The following is a 7,533-nucleotide window of genomic DNA, read 5'->3' as shown; positions in this document are numbered from 1 at the left end:
TGCAGCTCCTTCTTCATGCAAAGAGGTCACGGCCAGGAAACCACGTTAAAGTCAAAGCCCGTCTGAAAGTGGGCAACTTCCTGTGTTTGTCTGAAACCACGCACAAATCAGGCATGTGTCACAAAGCTCAGCAAATGCATTTCTCTTTTTCTGTTTGTTTGGGGGTGTTTAACCTCTTACTATTTATTTATTAACAAGAGGAGAGATCCCCTGGATACACATCAGGAGGACAAGGAGCTGAAAACTTCACAATGGTCAGGCCACAGGGTTTCGTAAGTGATAGCATAAAGGTTGTTTTAAACATTAGTTGTAATTTCTACCCAGTGTCACAACCCAGTGAACCATTCAGACTGAACCGGTTCAGTGAACTGAAGTAACAGATGGAATTCCACCCCTCCCATGCTTGAAAGGCTCTGTGAACAATATAAGTCTTTTAAGTTCCCCCTCCAAGCCCCCTACCTCACTCAGGCACACATCAGGGACTCTCAGAGATTCACGAGCCCCCTTAGATCTTTGGTGGTCAGGCGCCATTGTTCAGTCAGAGGGAAGGCCGGCCTATCTTGAAGTGCTCAGGCAAGACCTCATCCTTTGCAAAGATCTGTGTTGTTTTCCCTTCACTCCTAAGTGCATATAGGAGCTGAGAGTGCTCTTTGCTCCTTTTCTCTTCCCATGAACTGTAATCCACTTTTCTCTGCTTGGATAGAGCTGGAAAGTGTCGTAAATTCACCTAAACAACACTGACACCTGCTATCCTCCCTATCTGTCTTTAGGTTATTATTTATTTTCCCTTTGCAGAAGTCTCCATGACTGTCAGAGCCCAAGACCATCATTTTCAGTCTTTACTGGGTTCTGAAACCCAGAAAGCTCAGAGACAGACAATGCTTGCTCAGAACGGGCAACAGGTGCTCATTATTTACCTATTTATGGGCAGAAGGAAGAGGACCAGGGGTGAGAAGCCCAATTTGTCAATTGTTCATCAAGCATTAGTCAATTAACTCGGTACATCAGTAAATGATGAGGGTGAATGACCAGGCACTAGGCTGCACATTGTGCAGACTCTAAGATGGGAAGAAGTTCAGATCTCTGCTTTCAAAGAGATTGCAAGTTAGAAGCAGCAGGCCCGACACCAATAGCCATGCTTTTAATAGGGTCTGGCATTCAAGAGGCTCAGGGCTCACCTTCCACTTCTGACTCATGACAGAATCTGTGGACATAGAAACAACTTCTTCACTTTGGAGGTTTAGAAAAAGTTTCAAACTCATTTGGGGCCTTTGAAAAATCAGACCAATTCTTCAAAAGCCCGGAGACAATGAACTAGAGAGAGAAAGCCAGAGAGCCCGAGTCTGGGGGCTATTGGTTCAGCACAAAAGGTCCTGGCAGGTGTGGATCGCTGATTAATTCCAGTGAGGTCTGCAGAAGCAGAGATTAGCAAGGAAGGAGCCCAGAATCCAGGGAGACAAGCACCAGGGATCAGACACTGTACTTGGGATTCTGGAGCACACGGGGTCAGGGTAGAAAAGAGTTGTTATGTATTTTATTTTATTTTATTTTATTCGCAATGTGGAGTCACCAGTCCAAGTCAGAATCCTACTCCCACCCTCACCCCCACCCATACCAATACACACGCCCAAACGTTACAAGTCAATAATATCTGAACATAGAATGCAAAAGGAACGCACGAGTTTGATGTCCTGTGGTCTGTGGTCCTACGGCCCTCAGCTCTGAACCAAGGCTGGAGTTGAGAAGCTGTCAGAGAACACAAGTAGGCAGCCTATGAGAACATCTAACGGAGAACTGGGGATTGGGGGAGAGAATGAAAGCCTCATATTTGGAAGCAGTCTGCGCATCTAGACTTCTGAGTGTGTACATTGTCTCTTTACGATCAGACAGTAAGTACAGTACAGGAACCCAGTCTTAAAATATACAGATTTGAGTCTGAGTTCTGTTGTATGTTAGCTGCATGCACTCTATCAGGCACATGAACTCTTAAAGACACAGTTTAATCCTGTGGAAAATGAAGACAACACCTATTTCAAAACACACAATAAGGAGTATTTGAAAATAAGAAATGAGAAATTATTAGTTATAGAGTTATTGTCATCCTCATTACAAACCTGTGTGTTTTCTTTTTACTTAGGAGTCTTATCTGTAAACACCATCCCTTGTCCCTTTGAGAATGAAAAGAGTATGTCTTAAAATAGTAACAGCTTGGGTACCCCTTGATGCTTTTTGTTGTTGTTGTTGTTGTTTTGTTTTTTAGAATAGATGTCTTCATCTCTTTTATTTGTTTTACCCATTAGATCTCAGTGGCTTCAATAACACAGGCTCATGAGAAAATATACTTAAACCTCTTCTAGGCAATATTTCTGAATTTATATTCCAAGGACTCTGCCCATTTAGTGACCTGTGTTGAAGCAGCAGGACACTGGATATCTAGGGATAGAAAAATCTAGATATTTTTATCTCGTTCAATGCATACCTTATGATGAAATCAAAGCGTTACAATGTGACTTCAAAAGCATAAAAGCATAAAAAAGTAAGTGCCTATGTGAGTGCTGAATGTCTGTAAGGAAATCAAGTTAATAACACTTTATTTGGGGTGCGTCCAGATTCAGGTTCAGCAAGAAAGCCTATCTCAAAAGATACAGGTGGGGATTGGCTGAGGAAAGATACTCAACCTCTGGTCTCCACATTCACAAACACACATGTATATTTACCTGTAAACACACACTTGTACATGTGCACACTAACAAGTACATATACCACATGCACACACATGCATGGGTACATATACCCACATGAACTAGTACATAAATCACACACATGCACACACACAGGACACAGTATATACAACATAATACACAGAGACACACAAAAAATTTGACTATGGATTTGTTCTAGATATATTTTAATTTAGTTACTCTTATAATTATTCCCCTGTGATATAATGGGAAATACAGTTATAAATGAAGACTGGGCAGACACTGATGGATGTTATTACAAAATAAAATCTGATTTTTTCCTCCTCACATTGGTCTTCTGCAATACTTTATTAAAAATGTGAAAAAAACACCCATCAAAGAATCAAATCTCAATTTCTAGTGTAGGCCTGAACCCATTATAAACCTTTGAGATGTTTCCCCATCCCAGTCATGGTGCCTGCATTCTGATGCTTCCTCCCCATTCTTCTTGCTTGACCTTCAGCTCTTCAGCTCCATTTCTGAGCCCTAAGTCATTTGTTGCCTATCTGTTGTCATCTGGAGGGTAGGACCATCTGGGATGCTGGGAGACAGAATTATCCTAAAAGGTACCATCAGTCTGTGGCTGGTTCTATAAGGAATGAAAATTCTTTCCCATATATATTATGAATGATGTCTTGGGATTTTAAACCTAAGTGGAGGTTGGGGGATAGAGGACTATGGATGCACAGATCTGGTCACACGAGCATGTTCTTAGAGGCTGATGTGAAATGGACAACGCCCTTGCTGGTGTAGATTCCCCATGGACAAGGGATGGGACCCTCCTGTCTTCACTCAGGTTCTAGGTCACCCTAAGCCTCCTGAGAAAGGAGGAACTGATTGTGCTGCAGGGCAAAGCCCCCTGCACTCGGCATTGTCCCTTCTTAACAAGCTTTACAAACCCACAGGCTTCATCTCCATGCTGGGGCCTCTGGATCTCCATTTATGACCTTCGTCTTTCTCCCAAGTCCGTGTCCCACACCCCAATCTCGGTGACACCTTTTTGCAGACCCGTTTGCTGTAGCTCTGCATAAATCTGGCCGTGCGTTTCTCTGCACTCCCGTAGCAGTTAGTTATGAATCTTTCTCCTTCATCCATCCGTGAACCTCTTCACGGGAGGTTCTAGCTAATCTTATTCATCTTTGGAAGGCAGAGTAAGTTAGTGGTTAAGAATATGGACTCGGGTTGGAAGATTTGGGTAAGATCTCTGCTTATTTCACCAGTACAAGCTCACTGAAGATTTTTACCCTCTCTAAGCAACTGCTATTTCTGAGAAGTCACTTTGGGAATTAAAAGAAAAATTTAGAAGAGCAACCTGGACTTTGCAGACCTCCCATGACTTGGGTATCTTTCCATTTTGTATACCTAATGCCTACATAGTGCCTGGCACCCACCTGGGCCTCAGGACAAGGTTGTTTCCCCCACCTCTCTGTACTACCTGAAGCTACACAGCAAAATTATTGAAGTTTTGTGATTTATATTTTGTAATTCAAAGGCAGCTTATAGCTATGAGCACACCAGAGGGTAATGCAGGAAGACTGTAAGTTTGAGGCTAGCCTGTGAAACACAGAGGAGAGACACTGTGTCTCCGTCCCTCCTTCCCTCCCTCGCCTCTGTCTTTCTGTCCCTCCCTTTGTCTTTCTGTCTCTTTGTCTCTTTCTCTCTCTGTGTATATGAGAGTATGTCTGTGTGTTTCTTCAACTGTGGGATGGGAGAAATCAGGACAGAGTTGTCCTGTGAAAACAGTTCAAGGGGGATGAAATCAGAAACACTGAAACTGAAGTCCCTCTGTCCCTCTCTCCTCTCTCTCTATTCTCCTTCCCCCTCTCTCTATGTGTGCTCCTCCCTTAACTGAGTTTTCCTATCTACAAAACATATGTCAAGTCTTCTCCAGATGTAAGGCAAACAGAATGACAGTGACACTCACCCATTTTTCTAGGAACCCCCCTGCTTCTATAGCAGGGAAACTGAGATACAAGTGTGGGGACTTGATCAAGGTCACAGTCAGTGACAGAAGCAAATTAAAATTCATGTTCCCAGTGTCCTTTCCATGCCGTTGCCTCACCTACTGACCCGTGCTGCTCTACCAAGGAACACTTCTGAGGAAGTGAACTTTCAGGTTTCAATAACACAGAACCTTGGCAAGGACTTTGCTTCAGTAACAAACTCATATCATCCACTCCAGTTCTCTTTTGGCAAGAACCGATTGTCAACATCTCTCTCTCTCTCTCTCTCTCTCTCTCTCTCTCTCTCTCTCTCTTCTCTCTCTCTCTCTCACACACACACACACACACACACACACACACACACACTTAACTGTTTGGTATATTTGTACAGGCTGCTATGGAAGACAACATTGTATTTTCTGTGTTGAACTCCAAACACAAGAACTTAGCAATGTCATTGGTAAAAGAAAACGGGAGCAGATGTCTTCCTTATGGGTGATATGTCAAGTTCTTTATCAGGGCCTATGACTCTGTGATCACTAGTGTGATCTCAAAGCTAAACACAGTGTTCGCATGTGGCACATAGTCAGTCAACATTCCTGAATGAATGAATGAATGAATGAATGAGTGAATACATGGAACTCTGAATGTTTCAGAATTACTAAAATAGTTCCCTCTCTCAACATTCCTCAAACACTGAAATCACAGTTCCTTCTTAGCTCTGGTTTTTCTTTTAGCAGCATGCAGTGTAACGGAATGAATGGATATTGGTTTTGAGCAAGGCTGTATGATGAAACGAGCATCATAGCCAATGCGGTCTGGTGCTAAGATGCAACTTTCCCAGCAGCCTCTTCTCGTGCCTTTAGGACCTGGCAATAGAACGATGATGGAAAGGGGGTTTAGAAGCTCCCAAGGAAGGGAAAGGTGTGTAGAGTTGTGTGGAGAACCCTGCTTCATTGCTAAGTGCAGGCAAGTTGTTGCTGTATTCAGAAATTAATTGCTGTCTCTTGCCACTAGTGGAGATAGGATCGTAAGGGGCTTTGCCTAGAAATGCAAGGCTGAACTTACTCTTTGTCCTGACAAAGAATTTGTCCTGAATGAGTTGGTGGTCCTCCTCCAGCATAAATGATCTGTACAGAATGGATCTCTGGAGAAGCGATGGCAAAGTCTGGGGTGGGAGTGGGCTGGGGGCTGGGAGTTGGGGTGCATGGGAAGGATCCAGGGCATCCAAGTATAAGTACAAGGCAAAGGCCAGTAGTTACTCTTCAAATGTAGCCACTAAAACCACATGAAATAGCAGCTTAAGCTTCTTCCAAGCTGAGCAACACGGTGTCAGCTTTATAACAACATGAATCGATCAGGAGAGTGGCCCACATACCCTTCTGTCTCTGCCTTACTGTGCTACAACCTGGGATAGCAATCAGTGCTAGCAAGCAACCGGGAAGGAGTAAGAGGGCAAAAGAAGACAAAGGACCCATTTGGTGGATAGGAGTGAACTGAATTCACTCAAATTCAGCGTTTCTGCTATTAGTAGGGACTGTCTTGAGACAGTGGTCTACAAAGCAGCAAACGCAGTGGGAGAGGACTGGGGAAAACTGTTCTTAGTGGGAGAAGAAACTTTTGCTGCCGAGGATGTTCTACATGATGAATGAGGGAGGCAAATATTACATTTTAATTTTATTCTAAGCTTAGTCAAAACAGCAGATACTGGGTTCTGTTGAGTTCACTGTATGTGTCAGCTAAGAAGGGTGTCTTTTTAAAAATTAATTAATTAAAATCAATTAACTAAAATTAATTAATTAATCCTACATCCCAACTGCAGTTTCCCCTCCCTCCTCTCATCCCACTCCTTCCCCGCACCACATCCACTCCTCCTCCCTTTCTCTTCAGAAAAGGGGAGGTCTTCCATGGTTATAAACCAGCCTCGACATATCACTTGCAGAAAGACTAGGTTTATCTTTTCCTATTGATGCTAGAAGAGGCAGCCCAGTAGGGGGAAAGGGTCCCAAAGGAAGTCAACAGAGTCAGAGAAGGACCCTGCTCGTGCTGTAAGGAGTCCTATGTGAAGACCAAGCTGCATAGCTGTTACTTATGTGCAGAGGACCTTGGTCAGTCCTATGTTCCATGATTGCTGTTCAGTCTTTGCAGTCCTCATTGCAGTCTGATTAGTTGATTCTGTTTCCTTTCGGTACTCTTGACCCCTCTGGTTCCTACAATCCTTCCTCCCCCTCTTTTGCAGGATTCCCTAGGCTCCGCCTAATGTTTGGCTGTGGGTCTCTGCCTCTGTTTCCGTCAGTTGCTGGGTGAAGCTTCTCTGATGGTGGTTCTGCTAGGCTTCTGTGTGTGAGTATAGCAGAATATCATTGATAATATCAGGGGTGATCTCCCTCTCACGACGTGGGTCTCAAGCTAGAAAACATATGTCTTGGGGTATCTATGGCTGTGAAGAGACACCGTGGCCACAGCATCTCTTATAAAGGAAAATATTTCATTGGAGCTGGCTTGAAAATTCAGAGGTTTAATCCAGTATTGTCATGGCGAGAAATAGGCAGCAAGCAGACATACACGGTGCTGGAGGAACTGAGAGTTCTACATCTGGATCAGCAGGAAGCAAGAAAAGAACTTCCTTGAGCTTCTGAGGCCTCAAAGTCTGTCCTCTCAGTGACTCGCTTCTTCCAGCAAGGTCACATCTACTCCAACGAGGCCACACCTCCTAATAATGAAGCCTCCTATGTGCCTCCGAGGGCCATTTTTACTCAAAACACCATAAAGTCCAAACAGAGTTTTCACTTTTAAAATATGTGCCTCTGGTATTACCTCTGTCTGCTGCCGGCGTGCCTGTGCTTTAG

Source organism: Rattus rattus, chromosome 15, assembly GCF_011064425.1.
Source record: "Rattus rattus isolate New Zealand chromosome 15, Rrattus_CSIRO_v1, whole genome shotgun sequence".
In the NCBI taxonomy this organism is placed as follows: domain Eukaryota; kingdom Metazoa; phylum Chordata; class Mammalia; order Rodentia; family Muridae; genus Rattus; species Rattus rattus.
This window is presented reverse-complemented; position numbering follows the sequence as displayed.